The following is a 27201-nucleotide window of genomic DNA, read 5'->3' on the forward strand; positions in this document are numbered from 1 at the left end:
CGTTGTGAACAGCACACGCTTACAGCAGAAAGACGACGTACAGAATGGCGCACCCACAGACTGCATTGTCTTCTATATCTTTCACATCACTTGCAGCGCCATCTGTTGTTGAAAATTGTAACTACTGTAATTTCGAAAGTTTGTCCGCCTGAAAATGTACTGTTGTCCCAAGCATATTGCAACAAACGGTGTATTTCTATCGCTGCTCGTTTAGTTTGTATTGCCGTTTCAAATATACCGGTCATTTTTGAAACACCCTGTAGTTACTGTCGGGTATCGTTCAGGTCTTCGTGCAAGTGTTTGTCAGGTTGTATGTGCAGTTGGTGTTATTTTCACTGACGACTATTTTACATGTTGTGGGCATTCTGAAAGGAGTCGGTCGTTTGGTGCGGATCAGGAAGGATATCTGCGTGCGGCGCGGTCGGCTAGGTTCGTGTGTGGAGCGTGTGTGGAGCTGTCCGATCGCTACGAGCTTCGTGGTTCACTGGCCCTGGACGTGAATGTTGAGTCGTGTCTTAAGTACCCAAGCCACGTCCGTTCATGTTGTGTGGTTCGTTTCGGTGGTCCGCTGTTGGGGAGGTTTTCCTGTGAGCAACACCGAGTGTTTCTATTGCTGAAATTCAGCCGATATGCTGTGGAATTAACAACATTGGTTGACTAAAATTCGAGTGCACCAATGAAATTTTCTGCCTCGCCGTTAGTGTTCTGGTTATCTGCCCTGGCCACTAACGTAATTTCACGCAGTGTCCTTTCCTCACCTGTTGTCGCTGTCCAACACGGTGTGTAGTTTTGACAGCTTAATACATACACATATTGATTGTGGAAAATTACGTCCGTAACATTTGGTGTTTGAGTTCTCATTGTTAGCAATCAAGTCGTTGTGTCGGTCGGTCTGCGGCTGTCCCCTGGTTGGGTTCCGACGCATCAAGTGTAGTTGGGCTCACCACCTGTCTCACCTAAGTGAACGAGGGCAGACCGACCCCTTGGAGGCTTCTGAGTGCTATTGTCTTACTGTCTTTCTTACGGGTGTTTAATAGTCTGTTTATGATATGTCACAGCCAATGATGTAAAAAAATCTTGGTTTTACTGTGTTTTATGTAAATCAAAGGCCTTCAGCCGCTTAAAACCTTATTCTTATATTTAGTTATTGTCATTGCGTTGCTTTTTCATTAAGTGTGAGTTCAGCCATTGAAAATTTAAAGGTTTAGGTATTTTCGAAATTTTGAAAAATCAGCGTGGGCCTTCAGCCGCTTAATGCTTTATTCTCAAAATTTCCCCATAAGCGAAAGCATTGTGGCCTTCTGCCTTAAAAGATTATGGTAACATATTTTACAATTTTGAAATTTAATTGTGGCCGTCAGCCGTTTGTATTGCACCTTGCATATGTTTGTTCTATCTACTTGCCGGCCGCGGTGGTCTAGCGGTTCTGGCGCTGCAGTCCGGAACCGCGGGACTGCTACGGTCGCAGGTTCGAATCCTGCCTCGGGCATGGGTGTGTGTGATGTCCTTAGGTTAGTTAGGTTTAAGTAGTTCTAAGTTCTAGGGACCTTATGACCTAAGATGTTGAGTCCCATAGTGCTCAGAGCCATTTGAACCATTTTCTATCTACACTCCTGGAAATTGAAATAAGAACACCGTGAATTCATTGTCCCAGGAAGGGGAAACTTTATTGACACATTCCTGGGGTCAGATACATCACATGATCACACTGACAGAACCACAGGCACATAGACACAGGCAACAGAGCATGCACAATGTCGGCACTAGTACAGTGTATATCCACCTTTCGCAGCAATGCAGCCTGCTATTCTCCCATGGAGACGATCGTAGAGATGCTGGATGTAGTCCTGTGGAACGGCTTGCCATGCCATTTCCACCTGGCGCCTCAGTTGGACCAGCGTTCGTGCTGGACGTGCAGACCGCGTGAGACGACGCTTCATCCAGTCCCAAACATGCTCAATGGGGGACAGATCCGGAGATCTTGCTGGCCAGGGTAGTTGACTTACACCTTCTAGAGCACGTTGGGTGGCACGGGATACATGCGGACGTGCATTGTCCTGTTGGAACAGCAAGTTCCCTCGCCGGTCTAGGAATGGTAGAACGATGGGTTCGATGACGGTTTGGATGTACCGTGCACTATTCAGTGTCCCCTCGACGATCACCAGTGGTGTACGGCCAGTGTAGGAGATCGCTCCCCACACCATGATGCCGGGTGTTGGCCCTGTGTGCCTCGGTCGTATGCAGTCCTGATTGTGGCGCTCACCTGCACGGCGCCAAACACGCATACGACCATCATTGGCACCAAGGCAGAAGCGACTCTCATCGCTGAAGACGACACGTCTCCATTCGTCCCTCCATTCACGCCTGTCGCGACACCACTGGAGGCGGGCTGCACGATGTTGCGGCGTGAGCGGAAGACGGCCTAACGGTGTGCGGGACCGTAGCCCAGCTTCATGGAGACGGTTGCGAATGGTCCTCGCCGATACCCCAGGAGCAACAGTGTCCCTAATTTGCTGGGAAGTGGCGGTGCGGTCCCCTACGGCACTGCGTAGGATCCTACGGTCTTGGCGTGCATCCGTGCGTCGCTGCGGTCCGGTCCCAGGTTGACGGGCACGTGCACCTTCCGCCGACCACTGGCGACAACATCGATGTACTGTGGAGACCTCACGCCCCACGTGTTGAGCAATTCGGCGGTACGTCCACCCGGCCTCCCGCATGACCACTATGCGCCCTCGCTCAAAGTCCGTCAACTGCACATACGGTTCACGTCCACGCTGTCGCGGCATGCTACCAGTGTTAAAGACTTCGATGGAGCTCCGTATGCCACGGCAAACTGGCTGACACTGACGGCGGCGGTGCACAAATGCTGCGCAGCTAGCGCCATTCGACGGCCAACACCGCGGTTCCTGGTGTGTCCGCTGTGCCGTGCGTGTGATCATTGCTTGTACAGCCCTCTCGCAGTGTCCGGAGCAAGTATGGTGGGTCTGACACACCGGTGTCAATGTGTTCTTTTTTCCATTTCCAGGAGTGTACTTTTGCCTTGAGGCTTTCCACCTAGCTGTGATATATATATTTTTTAATTATTTTATTGGCCATTTTAACTGCATTTTTATCTTATTGATTTTTAAGATATCTTGTTTAGAGGCCTTCAACCGTGAAAGAATTGCATTTTGAAACTCGTAAAGATTTGGCTATGTGCCGTTTTGGTTTAAATGTGTTGTTAAATTAGAATAAATTACAATTTTGAGTGAAAGTGACTGACACCTTATCTGGCCCTTTCCGCAATCCTAATTACCTGTTCTGCCCTACAGGTTTAGCGGGCGTATCACTATTCTTCAAGTGAAATGCGCACACATGGGTCTTGTTGGGATTTGGCTTTTGATGATTGGCTGTGTAGTAGGAGCCAAGCGTATCTAGCGCAGAGTCAACTTTTCCTCTACTTCTACAAACGTCTTTCCTTGAGCAGCCACTGCAGTATCGTCAGCGATTTATGATGGAGTCCTGGATATTACAAAAGGCGTGGCATGGTTCTCAACAGGCCGTGTGAGCACCACGGATGGCAATACACGCTCTTGAACGTTCTCCCACGCTGGCTACTAGGTTGGTAAGGAGTTGTTGTGTTAGGGCGTTCCATTCCTACGTCAGAGTGTCTGATAACTGATGCACGGTCGTTGGTACAGGCGGACGTGCTGTGATACGTGTTCCCAACAACATTTGCTCGATGGTGGGTTTCAAGTCGGGGGAACAGGCAGTCCAGTCCACTCCCCCAGTGTTTGTCGTTCCGAGAGATCCTCTATCTGCACTATTACACTCATGCTCATAAATTAAGTATAATTGCAAAATGTGGTGCCACACAACGTGGCACTACACAAAATTGGCGCTCATAGCATAGGCACATAGGGAACACACACACGACACAGATACGTAAGTCCACGCTATTGGTGATAAGTTGAGAAAACCGTCCCGAAACACACGTGTTACGAAACGCCACTGTTTCCTGCGCATGTACCCCGACATCAATATGGAATATGATCACCATGCACACGTACACAGACCACACAACGGGTTGGCATACTCTGGATCAGGTGGTCGAGCAGCTGCTGGGGTATAGCCTCCCATTCTTGCACCAGTGCCTGTAGGACCTCCTGAAGTGTGGTAGGGGTTTGAAGACGTGCAGCGATACGTCGACCGAGAGCATCTCAGGCGTGCTCGACGGGCTTTAGGTCTCGATAACAGCAGACCACTCCATTCACCTGATACCTTCTGTTTCAAGGTACTCCTCCACCACGGCAGCTCGGTGGGGCCGTGCGTTATCATCGATCAGGAGGAAGGTAGGACCCACTGCACCCCTGAAAAGGCGGACATTATGGTGCTAAATGACGTCCCGATACAGCTGACCTGTTACAGTTCCTCTGTCAAAGACATGCATGGGTGTACGTGCACCAATCATAATCCCACCCCACACCATCAAACCACGACCTCCATACAGGTCCCTTTCAAGGACATTAAGGGGTTTGTATCTGGTTCACCCGGCAATAATCACTGTGCAGACTATACCTGGACTCGTCCGTGAACATAACGGGCTCTCCTGTGACCAGGAGTTAGTGGAATGCACCTTGCAGGTCTCCGGGCGAATAAACCATGTCTCTAGAGTTGACTGTAGACTGTGTCTGGAGACAACCGTTCCAGTGGCTTCGGTAAGGTCCCGAGCAAGGCTACCTGCAGTGCTCCGTGGCCGTCTGCGGGCGCTGATGGTGAGATATCGGTCTTCTTGTGGTGTTTTACCCTGCGGACGTCCCGTACTGTAGCGGCTGGACACGTTTCCTGTCTGCTGGAATCGTTGCCATAATCTTGAGATCACACTTTGTGGCATACGGAGGGCCTGTGATACGACCTGCTGTGTTTGACCAGCCTCCAGTCGCCCTAGTATTCTACCCCTCATAAAGTCACCAATATGTGTTCTTTGAGCCATTTTCAACACACAGTCACCATTAGCACGTCTGAAAACGTCTGCGCACTTACTCTCTGCACCGTACTCCGACAAGCACCATACACCTCTGCGTATGTGGACTGCTGCCAGCGCCACCGTGCGACGACCGCAGGTCAAATGCACCGCATGGTCATACCCCGAGGTGATTTAAACCAACAAACTGCGCACCAGAGCATTGTTTCACCTTGTATCAGCATTATCCTTAATTTATGACCATGAGTGTAGATGCTGTCGCACATTGCCGTCCATAAAACTGCGCATTTTAAAAGACGCACATGGGGAATTAGTACTGTGTCACAATAATGTGATCGCCGGCCCTTGTGGCCGAGGGGTTCTAGGCGCTTCAGTCTGGAACCGCGCGACTGATACGGTCGCAGGTTCGCATCCTGCCTCGGGCATGGATGTGTGGGAAGTCCTTAGGTTAGTTAGGTTTAAGTAGTTCTAAGTTCTAGGGGACTGATGACCTCAGATGTTAAGTGTCAGGTTCTAGGCGCGCAGTCCGGAACTGCGCGACTGCTACGGTCGCAGGTTCGAATCCTGCCTCGGGCATGGGTGTGTGTGATGTCCTTAGGTTAGTTAGGTTTAAGTAGTTCTAAGTTCTAGGGGACTTATGACCTAAGATGTTGAGTCCCATAGTGCTCAGAGCCATTTTTTTTTGTTAAGTGTCATAGTGTTCAGAGCCATTTGAACCAATAACGTGATCGGTTAATGTACCGTATTCAAAGATAAGACCCTTGAAAGATTACGTCCTCCCACACCAGTACACCTGGAACAGCAAAACAGTCATGTTAGACAATGCTCTTGGGTCTATTATGTGTTCCTGCCTCTCACCATACGAAGGCACGGTCAGAATCACTATTCAGACCAAGTCTGCTCTCACCTGAGAAGAGTGCGCGACCCATTTTCCTACGCTCTTGGCACCATCCCAAATGGAGCCGCCGATGTGTGTGTGTCAATAGAATTCGACATACTGGTCGCTGGGCAAAGAGACCACCCATATACAGTCGCGGTGGCACTGTGGAGCGTGGAATTACGTGCCTTGCACTCCTGTCAAATGTGAGTGCAATGACACCCGCTGTTTGACGAGGGTCGCCTCTTTCCGGTTGCACAATGTTGTGCTCGTCTGCTGCTGTAGTTGACTGTGGCCAAACACCTCTTCTGTTTTGGGCAGCAGTGCCTATGGTTCTGAACGCTCCCCGTGCACGTAAAAAAATGCTGTGAGCAATACCAACCTCCTGGGCTATACTCGTTACACTTCGCCCTTCTTCCAGTTTCCCAAAGTTTTCTCCCCACGTGAGCCATGCTGTAATGATGAACACAACCACCGTGCATCGCACGTGCTCGCTACGTAACACACGCTGTCTTTTCCTGTTCCTTGAACTGCTTCGTGTTGCGGTCCAGGCTCATCTGGCGCTGTAGTCATTTGGACCTCACTCCATGTGACGTCAACTTTCTGTGCACGACTGGGAAACGTCAAGCAACATGTTCCCACACTTTCATTCATGTCCACCGAGTAGCTAATGGCCTATGTTACTTTATGAATCTCACCCTTCAGTTTTACAGAGCACTATATAAGCTGGTTGTTGCTGTGGTCTTCAGTCCTGAGACTGGTTTGATGCAGCTCTCCATGCTACTCTATCCTGTGCAAGCCTCTTCATCTCCCAGTACCTACTGCAACCTACATCCTTCTGAATCTGCTTAATGTATTCATCTCTTGGTCTCCCTCTACGATTTTTACCCTCCACGCTTCCCTCCAGTACTAAACTGGTGATCCCTTGATGCCTCAGAATATGTCCTACCAACCGATCCCTTCTTCTATTCAAGTCGTGCCACAAATTTCTCTTCTCCTCAATTCTATTCAGTACCTCCTCATTAGTTACCATGATCTACCCATCTATCTTCTTCTATAGCACCACATTCCGAAAGCTTCTATTCTTTTCGCGTCTAACCTATTTATCGTCCATATTTCACTTCCATACATAGTTACACTCCATAACAATACTTTCAGAAAGGATTTGCTAATACTTAAATCAATATTCAATGTCAGCAAACCTCTCTTTTTCACAAAAGCTTTCCTTGCCATAGCCAGTCTACATTTTATATCCTCTCTGCTTCGACCATCATCAGTTATTTTGCTTCCCAGGTAGAAAAACTCATTTACTGCTTTAATTGTCTCATTTGCTAATCTAATTCCCTCAGCATCACCTGATTTAATTCGACTACATTCTGTTATCTTCGTTTTGCTTTTGTTGATGTTCATCTTAAAACCTCCTTTCAAGACACTGTCGATTCCATTCACCAGCTCTTCCAGATCCTTCGCTGTCTCTGACAATTCTGCTACTACTACTACTAAATTTATACTCCGTAAGCCACCCAACGGTGTGTGGCGGAGGGCACTTTACGTGCCACTGTCATTACCTCCCTTTCCTGTTCCAGACGCATATGGTTCGCGGGAAAAACGACTGCCGAAAAGCCTCCGTGCGCGCTCGAATCTCTCTAATTTTACATTCGTGATCTCCTCGGGAGGTATAAGTAGGTGGAACCAATATATTCGATACCTCATCTAGAAACGCACCCTCTCGAAACCTGGACAGAAATCTACGCCGCGATGCAGTGCGCCTCTCTTGCAGAGTCTGCCACTTGAGTTTGCTAAACATCTCCGTAACGTTATCACGCTTACCAAATAACCCTGTGACGAAACGCGCCGCTCTTCTTTGGATCCTCTCTCTCCTCCGTCAACCCGACCTGGTACGGATCCCACACTGATGAGCAATACTCAAGTATAGGTCGAACGAGTGTTTTCTATGCCACCTCCTTTGTTGATGGACTACATTTTCTAAGGAGTCTCCCAATGAATCACAACCTGGCACCCGCCTTACCAACAATTAGTTTTATATGATCAGTCCACTTCAAATCGTTCCGCACGCATACTCCCAGATATTTTACAGAAGTGTTTGTTCCGCTATCATATAATCATACAATAAAGGATCCTTCTTTCTATGTATTAGCAATACATTACATTTGTCTATGTTAACGGTCAGTTGCCACTCCCTACACCAAGTGCCTATCCGCTGAAGATCTTCCTGCATTTCGCTGCAATTTTCTAATGCTGCAATGTCGTTGGCAAACCTCCAAGTTTTTATTTCTTTTCCATGGACTTTGATTACTACTCCAAACTTTTTATTTTGTTTCCTTCACTGCTTGCTCAATATACAGATTGAATAACGTCGGGGATAGGCTACAACCGTGTCTCACTCCCTTCTCAATCACTGCTTCTCTTTCGTTATAAGCGCACCGTACAAAAGAAATTAGCCACTCCATTGCGCGCGCACAGATCGCGCACAGATGGATCGTTAAGCCTTTAGAGATGGCGCAGAAATCGACTCATGTGCTCGTCTGGGCATGCACTGACTCCACTGGAGCATTAGGCAGCAGCGATCAGTGAGACATTTATGTTTCAAGTGAACATCGTTTGTAAACATGGGTAAATATAAGGACGTGACTGAGTGGCAAAAAGGGGCAATGGTGTTTGGCCGTGCCCATGGTCATATGTCGTGTGAAGCTGCTGGGTTCAACGTCACTACAAGCAGTGGTGTAACAGACGTGACCACGAAACACAACATCAGAATCGTGCTCGGAAAAAGATCCTGTCTGAGATGGACGAGAGACTATTTAGGTGGTTTTTGTATCAAAATCGCTTCCAAAGGAGACAGGAATTGCTGCAGGTCGATCCACACCTGTTATCGAAAGAACATTGCAACGGGAACGGCATGCAATGAAAATTTGGAATCAGTCAGCTCACAAGAGGCCAGTGGTCAGACTACAACAGCAAAGTTCATTGGGCTCGAAGAAGATATGGCCGACTTTGTGAACATTCACCCACCCTCTTACATCTCGGCTGGCCTTTAAAATCATCCGATTTGAGCCCCATAGAAAATCTGTAGGACTTGTTGGGACTGTGGGTGAAACGCCGACATGAGCAATTTGTGAATTTGCGCGATCAAATCTTCAACAAGTGTCTCGAACCGGATTCGATGTGGACTCTCGTTGTTGGCTTACACAGTATTAAATGATGCTTGTAATGATTCGTAAAGGAGTGACTTATTTTGATTAATTTTTGTCCAACGAGTTTACCATGTGCTATCTGTGCATCATTTCTTTCCGTTCCTGCGTGTTCCCGGTAGATGGCAGGATCTGCTCAAAGAAAAATGTTTACCACAGGGTCAGCCGGTCTTCGAGAAATGAAGGTAATTTCTGCTTATTTTTAGTAACTCTGGACAACAATATGTTTAGACTATGCTGTAATATGCAAATATGTCCTTCGCGATCGAATAAGAGATTGTTCGTTTCATCACAGCAATGCGGAAAATATTCGTTTCGATGTTGTGCTAGGTCTGCATTTGGTAACGATATGTACTTTCACATTCCAGGGGCACTGATTTCATAATTTCTGAGTGCCTAATACTAAGTTTTCTGCGTGTTGCATGTACTTTTGAGTTATTTGTAACATAAATAGAATCCTGAAACTTCGCCAGTCGTTGTGGCCGAGCGGTTCTAGGCGCTTCAGTATGGAACCGAGCACCGCTACGGTCGCAGGTTCGAATCCTGCTTCGGGCATGGATGTGTGTCATGTCCTTAGGTTAGTTAGGTTTAAGTAGTTCTAAGTTCTAGGGGACTCATGACCTCAAATGTTAAGTCCCATAGTGCTTAGGGCCATTTGAATTTGAATCCTGAAACTTCCTGGTAGATTAAAACTGTGTGCCGGACCGAGACTCGAACACGGGACCTTTGCCTGTCGCGAGCAAGTGCCAGGAAGTTTCATATCAGCGCACACTCCGCTGTAGAGTAAAAATCTGATGGTAAATAGAATCCTCCCTAAAATTGTCCCAAAAGTTTGGAAAATGGCTCCAATTTTTTGGATTCCATATCTCAATCGTTGAAAACGGAACCCTTAAAGGATCGTTTGTCTGTCAAAGTTGCAAAAGGCGACGAATGGGAAGGGGTGAGGGGGGGGGGGGTGAGTAGAGTTGGTACTGCGTCAGTTGCACTCTCCCAGTTCGCTCCTTGCCAGTTTTATTCGGAAGGATGGTAGTGACCTGTGGCCGCATGGTAGGTGCAATGAAAGTACATTAAGAGTTATTTATTTCCATAAAAATACAGGTAGCGTCTTGACTCGTCACTGCCATCGTCTGTCAATGCCCGCTGAGCAGTCGCGTCGTAATTGGCCTTCAGCCCACTTGCGGCAGCTGACACCGCGCACTTCATTCCACCCGGCTGCTGCACTGGCGGTTCACCCCGCCACCAGCCTGTACTGCGACGCTGCTCTGTCCCCACCCGCTCATGACCCTTCCTCGTCATCCGTCGTACCGTGATGACGGTTGCCGTGTAGCCGTGAAGTTCAAACGTTATTGGCCTGCCGTCCAGGTAGGCCCTGTTCAGTCCACCGGAATGCTGGTGTCCTGATCCTGGTGGAACAGACAGATCTCCAGATCCTCCCGTCAGAGACTGGTGATTGTGGCGATGTGGCCATCTCTCCCAGAAGCGGCTGTTGAAGCCCGTGGGGTGAAGGAAATCTGCAACAGACTTGTGGCAGACATCACTTCGCTGCAATAGGGGAATCGGGTGTCAACGTCATGCACGCCATCAATCTGTCTGACCGACTGCCTTATGGGCTAAAGTGCTGGGGTATCTATGGAGCGGAGTAATGGCTAATGTTTCGCGACACCTTTCGTCATGACGACATAGGGCTTACTACACTAATGGCCATTAAAATTGCTACATGAACAAGAAATGCAGATGATAAACGGTTATTCACTGGACAAATATATTATACTAGAACTGACATGTTGATTACATTTTCACGCAATTTGGGTGCATAGATCCTGAGAAATCAGTACCCAGAACAACCACCTCAGGCCGTAATAACGGCCTTCACACGCCTCGGCGTTGAGTCAAACCGAGATTGGATGGCGTGTACAGGTACAGCTGCCCATGCAGCTTCAACACGATACCTTAGTTCATTGTGACGAGCCAGTTGCTCAGCCACCATTGACCAGACGTTTTCAGTTGGTGAGAGATCTTGAGAATGTGCTGGTCAGGGCAGTAGTCGAACATTTTCTGTATCCAGAAAGGCCCGTACAGGGCCTGCAACATGCGGTCGTGCATTATCATGCTGAAATGTAGGGTTCGCAGGGATCGAATGAAGGGTAGAGCCACGGGTCGTAAAACATCTGAAATGTAACGTCCAGGTTCAAAGTGCCGCCAATGCGAACAAGAGGTGACCGAGATGTGTAACCAATGGCACCCCATACCATCACGCCGGGTGATACGCCAGTATGGCGATGACGAACACACGCTCCCAATGTGCGTTCACCGCGATGTCGCCAAACACGGATGCGACCATCATGATGCTGTAAACAGAACCTGGATTCATTCGAAAAAATGAGGTTTTGCCATTCGTGCACCCAAGTTCGTCGTTGAGTACACCACCGCAGGCGCTCCTGTCTGTGATGCAGCGTCAAAGGTAACCGCAGCCACGGTCTCCGAGCTGATAGTCCATGCTGCTGCAAACGTCGTCGAGCTGTTGGTGCGGATGGTTGTTGTCTTGTAAACGTCTCCACCTGTTGACTCAGGGATCGAGACGTGGCTACACGATCCGTTACAGCCATGCGGATAAGATGCCTGCCATCTCGACTGCTAGTGATACGAGGCCGTTGGGATCCAGCACGGCGTTCCGTATTACCCTCCTGAACCCACCGATTCCATATTTTGCTAACGGTCATCGGATATCGACTAACGCGAGCAGCAACGTCGCGATACGATAAACAGCAATCGCGATAGGCTACAATCCGACCTTTATCAAAGTCGGAAACGTGGTGGTACGCATTTTTCCTCTTTACACGAGGCATCACAACAGCGTTTCACCAGGCAACGCCGGTCAACTGCTGTTTGTGTATGAGAAATCGGTTGGAAACTTTCCTCGTGTTAGCACGTTGTAGGTGTCGCCACCGGCGCCAACCTTGTGTGAATGCTCTGAAAAGTTGATCATTTGCATATCACAGCATCTTCTTCCTGTCGGTTACATGTCGCGTCTGTTGCACGTCATCTTCGTGGTGTAGCAATTTTAATGGCCAGAACTGTATTACGTAGGTATCAGCGGTTTCTATTCTGCTCTGCTTCCTTAACAAGTTTGCTATAGCATAGAACTGGTTCGTAAGAGCTCTTGGTACCGATTGCTGCATTCGCCTTAGCCTTTGTTTTGTCACACAACGAAGGTGATGCGAACTGTTTGGCTGCTCCGACTCACTGTTTTCTGCTAAAGTCAGCTGCCTGGCTCGCCAGAAAAGCCGATGTTGTGTTTTGCCCGAAATGTTTTCATTGCGGCCGCCTTATTTCGATGTATTGTGGCGAGATAGCTTCGCTCTGGGGTTTCGAAAACTTCACCCATTTTACTGCCCTAGGTTGGCATGCAATTAAGTATTAAATACTCTTTCTCCTCGAGAAATTAATGTCACATACTGTGATAAGTTGTCCCTTGGCGATGTAAGACATTGAAGCACCTAAGCCTTTACAGTCATAAGGCCATTTATGACACATCTTTAATGCTCGCAAACTCATTCATGAAAAACTAAAGGGTGTGTCGCAATGGAATAGAACTACGAAATTTGGCAAGAAGCAAGGTCTCGCAGTACAAGTATGGGAAAAATCCGAAACTGTAAACTTGCAATTATATCAAACGAAAAAATATTTCAAACAATGGAAAATCCAAGATGGAATGTAACAATAAGGATAGTTGCTACTCACCATATAGTGGACATGCTCAGTCGTAGATAGGCATAACAAAAAGACTGTCACAAAATAAGCTTTCAGCCAACTAGCCCTTTGTCAAACATAGGTGACAGACACACACAAACACACACTCATACAAACGCGATTCACACACACATGACCACAGTCTCTGGTAGCTCAAGCAAGACTATGAGCAGCAACAGCAGTACACGATGGGAGAGACAATTGGAAGTCATAGGAGAAGGCTGTGGTAAGGAGGGGGAGGGATAGCAGGGTAAGGGTGGGGGATGGTGAAACTCTCCTGGGGTGTGTGCAGGGACGAGATGGAAAGAGGGTAGGGCAGCTAGGAACAGTAGGGAGTTTAGGTGGAGGGCGGGGGACAGAGGGGGGTAGCAGAAAAGGACAGATGTAAAAAGACTTGGTGCATTGGTGGAATAGAGTTCTGTGTAGTGCTGGAATGGAAACAGGGAAAGGGCTAGATGGGCCGGGACAATGACTAATGAAGGTTGAGGCTAGGAGGGTTATGGGAACGTAGGATATACTGCAGGGAGAGTTCCCACCTGTGCAATTCAGAAAAGCTGGGGTTGGTGGGAAGGAGCCATATGGCAAAGGCTGTGAAGCACTCACTGAGATGAAGTTCATATTCGGTGGTATGCTCAGCAACAGGATGATCCAGTTATTTCGTGGCCACAGTTTGTCAGTGGCCATTCATGCAGACTGACAGCTTGTTGGTTGTCATGCCCACGTAGAATGCAGCACAGTGGTTGGAGCTTAGCTTGTAGATCACATGACTGGTTTCACAGATAGCCCTGCCTTTGATGGGATAGGTGATGTTTTTGGCCAGATTGTAGTAGGTGGTGGTGGGAGGGTGTATGGGACAGGTCTTGCAGTTAGGTCTGTTACAGGGATACGAACCATGAGGTAAGGCATTAAGCGAGATTTCTCATTTCAGGGCAAGACGAGAGGTAGTCGAAACCCTGGTGGAGAATGTAATACAGTTGCTCCAGTCGTGGATGGTACTGAGTTATGAGGGGAATGCTACTCTGTAGCCAGACGATGGGACTTCGTGGAGTGGTGGGTGACTGGAAATAAGGCACAGGAGATTTGTCTTTGTACAAAGTCGGGAGGATAATTACGGTCTTTAAAGGCCTCAGAGAGCCTCGGTATATTTTGAGAGTATCCGCTTATCAATGCAGATGTGACAGCCATGGGTTGCTGTGCTGTATGGAAGGGATTTCTTAGTATGGAATGGATGGCAGCTGTCGAAGTGGAGGTATTGCTGGTGGCTAGTAGATTTGATGTGGACAGAGTTACTGATTTAGCAGAGGTCAACATCTAGGAAGGTGGCTTCCTTAGTTGAGTAGTCATACAGCTAAGGCTTTCACGGCCGGATGTTTCAGCTGAGAGAATTGTTACTGGTTGTATGACCGTGGTCCATGGAACCCTTCTATCCCTGACGTTTCGTCCAAAGCTGCGTTGGACATCTTCGAAGGTGATCCTGGTTGTGCTATTGCCGACTGGGCGGCGTGGAAGAGCTCTGCTCACCGGGTCTTCGGATGGTGAGGGTGTCGAAATGGTTCAAACGGCTCTGAGCACTATGGGACTTAACTTCTGAGGTCATCAGTCCCCTAGAACTTATAACTACTTAAACCTAACTAACCTAAGGACATCACACACATCCATACCCGAGGCAGGATTCGAACCTGCGACCGTAGCGGTCGCGCTGTTCCAGACTGTAGCGCCTAGAACCGCTCGGCCACCCCGGCCGGCGAGGGTGTCTATTCTAGTAACCTTTAGTAATGTAAGTTGGATAGTAGGAATGTTTTTGAGAAGGTAACACTTTTCTTCTGTAGCCATGGTAAATCATCGGAGTATCTGTTTCAGTTAGGGAGTGCGACCTTGCTCATTAATATTTCAGTTACGTAACGCGATTATTTGTCCTGCCGCCGCTTAGCCCTCGGAAAGTGCTGCGTCCAACGTGTGTCTAGTTTCAGCTAATGTGAGACTTTTATTCTGTCATGTTTCAATTTTAAATGAATTTCACGAATTTCGGATTCCTCGTAGCTGGTGGATTGGTAATAGATACCACATGCGTCTCATGCGGTACAGCCGGCCGTAGTGGCCGTGCGGTTCAAGGCGCTGCAGTCTGGAACCGCGAGACCGCTACGGTCGCAGGTTCGAATCCTGCCTCGGGCATGGATGTGTGTGATGTCCTTAGGTTGGTTAGATTTAACTAGTTCTAAGTTCTAGGGGACTAATGACCTTAGAAATTGAGTCCCATAGTACTCAGAGCCATTTGAACCATTTTTTCATGCGGTACATGGAGACTACAGCTCATAAATCTCATCTTCTCTTTCTGTTACTTCTGTTTATAGCCTTCCTTGTGTGTATAATTTTACGTAATTCGAATAACTTCCGTGACTTTGGTGTCAGTTGGCGTTGGTTATTTAAATTTGACCACGTGTCTTTTCGCCACGTGCAGAGCCTTCAGTTCAACGTTATTATTGTTCCTAGCTTGCTGTTCAACTTGCATTTCCAATAGTATGAAAATTTCCTTTCATGCTAAATAATACCGTACTGTTCGTTCCTCCGATATGAGAATTTCTTTGCGTGTGCGGTGTGTCAGTAAAGCTAACGCTAGTCTGTCCCATCGCCTTTTTAAACTGGTTTATGGATTTGTCCTTATGTTCTTTCTACGTGTGTATTTTTGGGATGGAAATGGAAACGAGCCTTTGGCGTCATTAGCCGGGAGGCCTCTTGTGGGGCAGGTCCGGCCGCCTTGGTGCAGGTCTTATTACGAGGGGCGTTCAGAAAGTAAGCTCCGATCGGTCGCGAAATTGAAACGACTATGAAAATCCGATAAAGCTTTGCACAGATGTGTTGGGTAGTGTCTCTAGCATAACCCCAGTTAGCATCACGTCGCTCTTCTCATCTCTGAGCTCGCAGTGAGTGCGTAAAGATGTCTAGAAAATAGTGTCTGCCGCCAAGTACGAGGGCCTGGTGAGAAATTTCGCCTGAAGCTATGCAGCTAACATTACATAACTGTCGTGCTGTTTCTTCTTCAGGACAATTCGCAGCCGCATTCTGCAGGGGCAATGAAGATGCTCCTGCATCGTTTTCAAATGGAAATGTTAGATTACCCACAATACAGTCCGCAATTGTCTCCCCCTGAGTTTCATCTCTGGTCACATGAACCGCTGTCTTTGAAGACAACATTTTGACACAGACAACGAGGTGTAGGCCAGCGTGGAGAATTGGCGGAAAGCACTGGCGGCTGCCTTCTATGATGAGGCTATTGAAAAGTTGGTACAACGCTATGACAAAAGTCTAAGTCAGAACGGCGACTACGTAGAGAAGTAGCTGAAAGGTGTAGCTAATTGTTACAAGTAAAACATTTCTGATGTTCACTGTGGTTTCAATTTGGCAATCAATCGCAGCTTACTTTCTGAACAGGCCTCGTACATTCGACGCCACATTGGGCGACCTGCGCGTCGGATGGGGATGAAATGATGATGAAGACAGCACAACACCCAGTCCCTGAGCGGAGAAAATCCCCGACCCAGCCCTGAATCGATCCCGGGCCCGTAGGACGTCATCCGTCACGTTGACCACTCAGCTACCGGGGCGGACTATTGTTGGGATGATTGTGTTTGTGTGTCTAGTTTTGATGAATCCTTCCTTTTACATGTTGAGATAGAGTTACTTGAAATAGCTATTGTGTTATAAAGACACTACGCGGCATTTGTTTAGTGATCATTATAGCTTGAAGTTGAGGTTATCATCTGATTTTATTCGTGAATAAATGTAAATGGTTTCGATGTTGTGTCGCTAACTTTACTTGTGCAACCTGTCCAACGTTTTAGTCTGCCTCCTTTGAGAGACGTCTGGTTTGACTATCCGGGTATTTAAAATTTTATTTGGTTTCAATACGAAAGTTTTGAGCTGAATTTAACCAAGTACTAATCGGGGAGACAAACTAACAATGGATCAGTTTAATAATAAATGAAATTACACAATTCCAGAAACTTAACTAGTCTCATACAGATATGATTTTCTGTATACAAACTGCAGCGGCGAGTGAAAATTTATAACAAGGCCGGAAATCGAAACCCAGTCTACTGCTTACTAGGCAGGTGCGCCGTTGTTGATCGTTGGGTTTGGTAGTTGCTGACGTCACATGACATCCGTTAAAGGTCGTTTGTTGATCCTTCCACTCAGTTTTTTTATTTCAGAGACCAACTAGTTAGCCGGCCGATGTGGCCGAGCGGTTCTAGGCGCTTCAGTCTGGAACCGCGCGACCACTACGGTCGCAGGTTCGAATCCTGCCTCGGGCATGGATGTGTGTGGCCCTTAGGTTAGTTAGGTTTAAGTAGTTCTAAGTTCTAGGGGACTGATGACCTCAGATGTTAAGTCCCATAGTGCTCACAGCCATTTGAACCATTTTTTTTTGCTATTCCAGAACATGGAGAACCTCGGTAGTTCTGTTCGTGTGTAAGGAGGTATTTAAAGTAGACTGGGGCGGCACTGAGAATTTGGATCGACGACGGAGGCGTGACAGGTCAAACCGAGCAGTTGACTAAATCGCTGTGCCAAGGCGATTTAGTGGCTAATGCACCTGCGTAGTAAGCAGAAGACCGGGTTTAGATACCCCGACTTGGTACAAATTTTCACATTCCGCATCAGTCTCTGCACATTAATCATAATCGATTTAATTATTTCTCAACTCACAAATTTAACAGATTTGGACTTAGAAATTCTTCCAATCCATATGTGGCATACAGCAAACCAGTACTTAACAGTATTGGTTAGGTTGGTTGGTTGGTTTCGGGGAAGGAGACCACACAGCGACGTCATCGGTCTCATCGGATTAGGGAAGGATGGGGAAGGAATTCGGCCGTGCCCTTTCAGAGGAACCATCCCGGCATTTGCCTGGAGTCATTTAGGGAAATCACGGAAAACCTAAATCAGGATGGCCGGACGCGTGATTGAACCGTCGTCCTCCCGAATGCGAGTCCAGTGTCTAACAGTATTGGTTAAAAACAGTCTTGGTTGCAATTTTAGTTTTTTATTTTTCAGCGACGCGTTTCGCCTTATTTAGGCATCTTCAGGTTATCTTTTGTAGATGGACGCGAGTGGCACCAAGATCTGCATAACGCGTTCCCGCTCACAGGAAAACGTGAACGGGAACGCGTTATGCAGATCTTGGTATCACTCGCGTCCATCTACAAAAGATAACCTGAAGATGCCTAAATAAGGCGAAACGCGTCGTTGAAAAATAAAAAACGAAAATTGCAATCAATACTGTTTCTAACCAATAGACTGAGACTTGCCCTATGCAAACGAGCACTAGTCTCACTTTCAATCTGACCATCGTTTAGAATGGGTAGTTGAAAACAGATAGGAATCATTGTGCAGTGGCTCTCAGAGATAAACCGAACCCTGGTGGTGGCATAGTTTAGGTGCCAGTATTTGGGTGCCAAGGGGGAGACAGGCAATGGTGTAAGGTTCCTGATCACCTCTCTTTGCGACAATGTCCTGGATTACATTGCAAACCCTTCCCAAGCGTTCATGAAGTGAGAGTATGAGACACTATTGACAGTGATCCGTCCGACTGGTGGGGACGTTAAGGTAGGCAGTCGTCACCTTTGGTGCTGTTCGACAGGAGCAGGCTATGTGTTCCTTCTCTGCATCCCTAACAATGCGGTACCATGTATAGATACAACGGACGGAACTGCAAGTTTGTGTAGGACAACAGGGCACTGTTCAAGCTGGTGGAGACTCTGTAATGGTATGGGGCGCGTGCAGTCGGAGTGATATGGAACTCCTGGTACGTTTAGATAAAACTCTGACAGGTTTCACGTACGTAAGCATCCTCCCTGATCACCTGTATCCATTCATGCCCATTGTGCATTCCGATGGACGGGGGAATTCCAGCAGGACAATGCGACACCCCACACGTCCAGATTTTCTACAGAATGTTTCCAGGAACACTCTTCTGAGATTAAAAACTGGCCACCAAACACCCAGACATGAACAGTATTGAGCATATCTGGTATGCCTTACAACGTGCTGTTCGGAAGATATCTCCACCCCCTCGTACTCTTACGGATTTATGGACAGCCCTGCAGGATTCATGGTGTCAGTTCCCTCCAGCACTGCTTCAGACACTAGTCAAGTCTATGCCACGTCGTGTTGCGGCACTTCTGCGTGCTCGCGGGGGCCCTACACGGTATTAGGCAGGTGCACCAGTGTGTTTTTCTCTTCAGTGTACTTTCGTTTGACATGTACCATGTCATCTTCAAAGAGACAGCAGCAACATCGTAGAAATGTCTCAGTTATTTGTATTTCTGTGATTAACTCCTGAAAATAACATTTTTTCGTGTGTGCCGTGCTGAGACATTCAGACTGTGCGACACGAGTTGTATCGCTCAATAACTTGTTCCTCTGGCATTATGGTCCAAGTCGAGCAGTACCGTTAAGAGCACGTGCCTGCGTCGTCCCCTTCACCAACTACGAGCAACAAGGAGGAAGAAAACAATAAGTCAAATGGAACGGAATTATATCGGATCAATATGCTACGAGTATGTTTTCCTTGTTTGGAGAGGGGATCACCTCTATTCTGATGGTTTGAAGCGGCACGCCAAGTTTTCATCTCACGTGCCAAAGTCTTCATCTCGAAGTCGTACTTTCACTCATCGTCTTCAATTATTTTCTATAAATATTTCAATCGTGGTCTCCTAAAACTGGTTTTCCCCTCAACAGCTCTCTCTAGTACCATGGACGTTGCTCCCCGACGTCGTAACACGTGACCTACAGTCTTGTCCCTTTTTATTGGCAGTATTCTCACGTTTCCCTTTTCTCGTCGATTCTAAGGTGGACTTCGTTTCTTATTTTAATCAGTCCACTTACTTCTCAACTTCTCAATCGCTTGGCTTCTCTCCCCGCAGTCCACGATTCACTATCATACAGGGATGTGCTCCAGACGTATAAGGGGCAGTCAAACGAAAACGATTCAGTTGAAAAAAAAAATTACTAAATTTGCTATGAGGTAGGGAGCTGCTGTAAAGTGGAAAGATACTGGGCCACAAATTTAATAACATATTTATAAAAACACAAACAAATATAGTGAAACACAGAGAATGATGCATTACAATCTGAGCAGCTACCTCTGGAGTTAGTTAAATTACTTTCCAACACCACAGCTGTTGGTGTGTACTACATAATTTTCAGAAATGACTGAATTAAATTAAGAAACTTATTTTTTGAGAACAGAATTACCTTAAAAAATTTGATAGATACTTAGCGCAGACGTCTAATCAGGTCACAAGTCTATAAAGTTGACCTGCATATTCCACATTACAAGTTTCAGCCCGCATCTCGTGGTCGTGCGGTAGCGTTCTCGCTTCCCACGCCCGGGTTCCCGGGTTCGATTCCCGGCGGGGTCAGGGATTTTCTCTGCCTCGTGATGGCTGGGTGTTGTGTGCTGTCCTTAGGTTAGTTAGGTTTAAGTAGTTCTAAGTTCTAGGGGACTTATGACCACAGCAGTTGAGTCCCATAGTGCTCAGAGCCATTTGAACCATTTTTGAACAAGTTTCAAAAACATATTGAAAATAGCTAACAGGTCATTAACATCAGCTATCTACTATCACGTGACTGTTTGCAAGTAATTAGAACGGAGACCACTTGTTCCAAACAAGGGCGATGACCTGAAAACATTAAATTCACCGTATGATGCAACTAGCAATTGCAGAGCAAATCGATTTATCTTTCTTCACTTAAGTCTGGATGGCGGACGCCACTAGCGAGATAGACGCTCTCAGTGAAGGTATTTGTGGTACCGAGGACTCTTTCGCTGGACCCACAATATTACCCATGTCTCTTTCGCTGGACCCACAATATAAACGACAGATATATCAAGCTATCCTGTAACCTAAGAAACCGCTAATGAACAATTTGATTTGCAATTATAACCCGAAGAGACACTCTCAATACACTTGAAAATGGCGAACGTTGTTTATGAGGCAACTGATTCCAAAGGAAACAACAAATTTTAATTATAGATAGGGCCAAACTTAGTCGAACAGCTCGAGCGCCATTAGCATAGTCGCACACATTCAAACACTGAAGAGCCAAATAAACTGGTACACCTGCCAAATATCGTGGAGGGCCCCCGCGACAACGCAGAAGTACCGAAACACGACGTGGCGTGGACTAATGTCTGAAGTAGTGCTGAAGCGAAGTGACACCATGAATCCTTCAGGGCTGTCCATAAATCCCTAATAGTACGAGGGGATGGATAACTCTTCTGAATAGCACGTTGCAAGGCATCTCAGATATGCTCAACAATGTTCATGTCTGGGGAGTTTGGTGGCCAGCAGAAGTGTTTAAACTAGGAAGAGTGTTCTTTGAGTCACTGTGTAGCAATTCTGGACGTGTGGGGTGTCGCATTGTCCTGCTGGAATTGCCCAACTCCGTCGGAATGTACAATGAACATGAATGGATGCAGGTGATCAGACAGGATGCTTACGTACGCGTCACGTGTCAGAGTCGTATCTAGACATATCAGGAGTCCCATATCACAAAAACTTCACACGCCCCACACCATTACAGAGCCTCTACCGGCTTGAACAGTCCCCTGTTGACATGCATGGTTCATGGATTCATGAGGTTGTCGCCAAACCCGTACACGTCCATCCGCTCGATAGAATTTGAAACGAGACTCGCAACATGTTTCCAGTGACCAAGAGTCGTGTCGGTGTTCTCGGGCCCAGCCGAGCTTTGTGTCGTGCAGTCATCAACGCTACATGAGTGGGCTTTTGGCTTCGAAAGCCTATATCGATGATGTTTCGTTGAATGGTTCGCACGCTGACACTTGTTGATAGCCCAGCACTTAAATCTGTAGCACTTTCGGAAGGGCTGCACTTCTGTCACACTAAACGATTCTCTTCAGTCGTAGAATCTTTTTCTGCCGCATCGATGTGGGCGATTTGTTGTTTTAACGGATTCCTGATATTCGCGGTACAAAATGGTTCAAATGGCTCTGAGCACTACGGGACTTAACATCTGAGGTCATCAGTCCCCTAGGCTTAGAACTACTTAAACCTAACTAACCTAAGGACATCACACACATCAATGCTCGAGGCAGGATTCGAACCTGCGACCGTAGCAGCAGCGCGGTTCCGGACTGAAGCTCCTAGAACCGCTCGGTCACAGCGGCCGGCTTCACGGTACATTCAGGAAATGGTAGTACGGGAAAATATCCCAGTTCATCGCTACCTCGGAGATGCTGTGTCCAGTCGGTGGTGCGCCGACTCTCAAACTCAATTAAATGATGAAAACCTGTCATTGTAGCCACAGTAACCGATCTAACAACTGCTCCTGGAAATTGAAATAAGAACACCGTGAATTCATTGTCCCAGGAAGGGGAAACTTTATTGACACATTCCTGGGGTCAGATACATCACATGATCACACTGACAGAACCACAGGCACATAGACACAGGCAATAGAGCATGCACAATGTCGGCACTAGTACAGTGTATATCAACCTTTCGCAGCAATGCAGGCTGCTATTCTCCCATGGAGACGATCGTAGAGATGCTGGATATAGTCCTGTGGAACGGCTTGCCATGCCATTTCCACCTGGCGCCTCAGTTGGACCAGCGTTCATGCTGGACGTGCAGACCGCGTGAGACGACGCTTCATCCAGTCCCAAACATGCTCAATGGGGGACAGATCCGGAGATCTTGCTGGCCAGGGTAGTTGACTTACACCTTCTAGAGCACGTTGGGTGGCACGGGATACATGCGGACGTGCATTGTCCTGTTGGAACAGCAAGTTCCCTTGCCGGTCTAGGAATGGTAGAACGATGGGTTCGATGACGGTTTGGATGTACCGTGCACTATTCAGTGTCCCCTCGACGATCACCAGTGGTGTACGGCCAGTGTAGGAGATCGCTCCCCACACCATGATGCCGGGTGTTGGCCCTGTGTGCCTCGGTCGTATGCAGTCCTGATTGTGGCGCTCACCTGCACGACGCCAAACACGCATACGACCATCATTGGCACCAAGGCAGAAGCGACTCTCATCGCTGAAGACGACACGTCTCCATTCGTCCCTCCATTCACGCCTGTCGCGACACCACTGGAGGCGGGCTGCACGATGTTGGGGCGTGAGCGGAAGACGGCCTAACGGTGTGCGGGACCGTAGCCCAGCTTCATGGAGACGGTTGCGAATGGTCCTCGCCGATACCCCAGGAGCAACAGTGTCCCTAATTTGCTGGGAAGTGGCGGTGCGGTCCCCTACGGCACTGCGTAGGATCCTACGGTCTTGGCGTGCATCCGTGCGTCGCTGCGGTCCGGTCCCAGGTCGACGGGCACGTGCACCTTCCGCCGACCACTGGCGACAACATCGATGTACTGTGGAGACCTCACGCCCCACGTGTTGAGCAATTCGGCGGTACGTCCACCCGGCCTCCCGCATCCCCACTATACGCCCTCGCTCAAAGTCCGTCAACTGCACATACGGTTCACGTCCACGCTGTCGCGGCATGCTACCAGTGTTAAAGACTGCGATGGAGCTCCGTATGCCACGGCAAACTGGCTGACACTGACGGCGGCGGTGCACAAATGCTGCGCAGCTAGCGCCATTCGACGGCCAACACCGCGGTTCCTGGTGTGTCCGCTGTGCCGTGCGTGTGATCATTGCTTATACAGCCCTCTCGCAGTGTCCGGAGCAAGTATGGTGGGTCTGACATACCGGTGTCAATGTGTTCTTTTTTCCATTTCCAGGAGTATATATATAATGTGACGAGTGGAATATGAACGTGTGTAAAATTACCTAACTCAATGATATTCATTCAATTATGTAATTATTTCTTAATAAGATGATAATTATGTAAAACAGAGACAATATTTGCCTCACATTCTTTGTTAATCTATGTCATTCTTTTCTTTTGTTTTGTACCCTTTTGTCGTCTTCTTCTGATGTGCGTCGCCGACGCAACACGCGTATCGATTTGAGGTCTGTTGAATGAAAAACATTTAACGTAAAATTATTGTAGTTTTATGTTCATTTGCTGGTAAAAAACAAATAGAGTCAAATGCGTTAAAACTATTTATGATTAATTATTGAAAAATTACTTCCTCTTTTAATTATAATTTTGTATTAATTGTTTTATCATAGCTGCAAGAAGCGCAGCCATTGTTAGTTGCGATTATATAGCAACTTTGTCTGTACTTCTGGCCGAAATGTCAAGGGTTTGTGTTAAACTAATTTGCAAAACAGTATTAATAATTTTTTTGGTGGCATAAATTTAAATGATTAATTATTTATTGAGCAAAGGAAAATCTTAATTAAAAAAGATATAGCTATCTTTTGTTGGCCGCCATCTTAACTTTTATCTCAGCGGCAAATTTAAATTACTTGAAACTGCAAACAATATTCCGATGTGTAAGAAATAAATGTGCACCGGTGGTACTCAACTCTATTTATATATATATAAAAAAAATTAGTCAAATCAGACTGTATCTTCTAAGAACAGTGCTAATGGTATTTATTGTTGAACAAGATTTCATTGCTGATGTATGAGGCCAAAATTAAACTACGCACGAATCAAGGAGAAAAATATTTCTGGTAGCATACATCAGTGTTGTGTGCGGGTGGTATTCTGTGGTTCCTTTTCATGATCAATTTGCTAAGAATAATTAAATCCATCGAAGACAAAAATTATAAAAGCTCTCCTGTACGATCTGTAATTTTAGTGATATGCACACAACTTACGGTCATTTTCCATTTCCAGGAGTGTATGTTATATATGCGTTGCCGACCTCAGCGCCGAATTCTGCCTGTCTACATACCTCTGCTTTTGAATAGGCATGGCAATACCAGTTTCTTTGGCGTCTCAATGTTCATCCTAAGAAGATTCTTACTCAAATTAAGTCCCATGTTTGATACTAGTAGACTTTCTTTAGCTAGGAATTATCTCTTAGAGCTTTATTTTATTTTATGAATTATCTCTTAGAGCGTTATTTTGCTTCCACGGAATTAAAATTCCTTTGAATACTCTGCGGTCCGAAATTTTGATGTTAAGTTTATTGGCTAATCTCATTTCAGCTACTACTGATTACTTGCAATTACACTGCCTCATGAATGAAGTCAAGCGCTTAGAAGGGAAGGAGGAAACGAAATTAAACTTCACAGGTTGAGAGAGTATGTAATATTGTTTCAGTGGTTAAAAACTAAAATTTACTGAGGAAACTTCGGAGTTTGAGTCCACTTATAAGTACGATGCAGCACCCCTCTGCCCTGGATGTGCGTAGTGATTCGGTTGTGAAGGGTGTCATAAAGCCGTTTATCCCCACTTGAGCAAGTCCTTCGTATTCTGGATACTGGCGCTGAGACGCAATTGGCGTCCGAACTGCTACCACACATGTATCATTGAGGCCATATCCGAGGTTCTTGCTGTCCACGGGAGTGCAATCAGTTCATAGACACATGTGTCATGTGTGGGCGAGCATTGTTCTGTTGAAAAATGTCGCATGACAGGTAACTCATGAGGATACAGAATGTGCGTGATGCATCACTGTGCCGTTAGAGGTCCCCCAGTCACTATCTGAAGTTATATACGCTGCCTCCCCACACCATGACGGCAGGAGTAACGCCTCTGTGAATCCCCAAAACAGTGAAAGAATCGGACCCATACCTAGGTCGCCGACAATGGCCACCTGGGATAGTGCAGAACTGGGAATCATTGCACCATTCAAAACACAGTCCTTTCTGTTGTTGTGTTAATGGCAGTCTATATGCAAGGGACAGTAGCTCCCTAGTCTGACTGCTGGCAGGCTCCGAAGAATGAGGCGGGACGTCACAGAATAGGGTAGGCAGTCCATCATGGTGTGCTTGCTGCACAACACGGCTGTCCTCCCTTCTTCTGGTGAAACATGGTCGACTGGAAACTTGGAGTGCTCAAGTTCCCACGCAGTCCAACACCGGGCCACAGTCACAACAGAATACCCCACAAATATTGACACTGCACAGTTCGACCAGCCATCCAAATGGAGGCCCCTTTCAAACTCTGTCAGGTGCTGATAAACCAGTATGCGGCATCTCCCTTGATAGTGATCGCTCAACATATGATGGAATTCTTGACTCTTAGATACCTTGTGAGGCGTTGACAACCTAAACACAAACAAAACTAACGCCCTCTGGCAGTCTTTCTACCCAACACAGATAATTGCAACAGTCACATTAAAGTCAGCACCTGCGCAAACTCAGAAAGACCCTCTTTTGGACTGCTGTGAGACCTGCGGGAAGAGACTCGGTGACGTTATAGAAGGTACCGACAGCTATGTCGACACCATTGCCGGGGCCAGTTAGGCTAGGTTTCGCGGTTGAGAACCCATGACGCAAATAGCCCGAGGGAGGCGGTCCTGTACCCTCAACTGGGTATAAGTCCAGGAAATTTGGTGCCTGGAGAAGTATGGTAAACTCATCCAGATGCTCTTCAACCAAAGCACGTACGCTGTGAGCTGTGAGATACGTTGCATTTTCCTAATGGTATATGCATTGGGCCGAAGAAAAACAAACTGTGTGGTACCCTGGGATACATGCATACTTTTGTGGATGAGTTGTGCCTTCCACAGTGAGGAGATCACCCAGGGAATAGCACGAAAGCATTCCTCAGACCATAACGCTCTCTACTCTGGCCTCAAATCTTCTGATTGCTGCATGCTGTTTGCTTTCAGATGTTACACCACATACACGCCAACAGCCATCTGTCTGACGGAGCCACCTGCAGCAATGTTCGCTGAACGGTCATTGAGGAGACACTGTCGGGCGGCCCCTGTTTCAATGGCACGGTCAGTTTCTCAACAGTGGCACTTCAGTTTGCCAGTACACATCTCCACAGCTGCCGTTCACCCCTGACGGCCATGGCCCATTGTGCACCACAGTTGTCGTGGCGCTTATTTTCGGTAGCGCCATTTTGCCATGCATGGTATACACTGAAACGTCAAACAAGCTGGTATAGGCATGTGTATATAAGCATGCATATTCAAATACAGAGATATGTAAACAGGCAGAATACGGCGCTGCGGTCAGCAGCACCTGTATAAGACGACAAGTGTCTGGCGCTGTTGTTAGATCGGTTACTGCTGCTACAATGGCAGCTTATCGAGATTTAAGTGTTTGAACGTGGTGTTATAGTCGGCGCAGCAGCGATCACACACAGCGTCTCCGAGGTAGCGATGAAGTGGGGATTTTCCAGGACGACCATTACATGAGTGTACCGTGAATATCAGGAATCCGGTAAAACATCAAATATCCTGCTGGGCCATCAACAAGTGTCAGTGTGCGAACCATTCAATGAATCATTAGCGATATAGGCTTTCGGAGCCGAAGGCCCACTCCTTACCCTTGGTAAC

The sequence above is a fragment of the Schistocerca nitens genome, chromosome 10 (assembly GCF_023898315.1).
Source record: "Schistocerca nitens isolate TAMUIC-IGC-003100 chromosome 10, iqSchNite1.1, whole genome shotgun sequence".
NCBI classification, from domain to species: Eukaryota; Metazoa; Arthropoda; class Insecta; order Orthoptera; family Acrididae; genus Schistocerca; species Schistocerca nitens.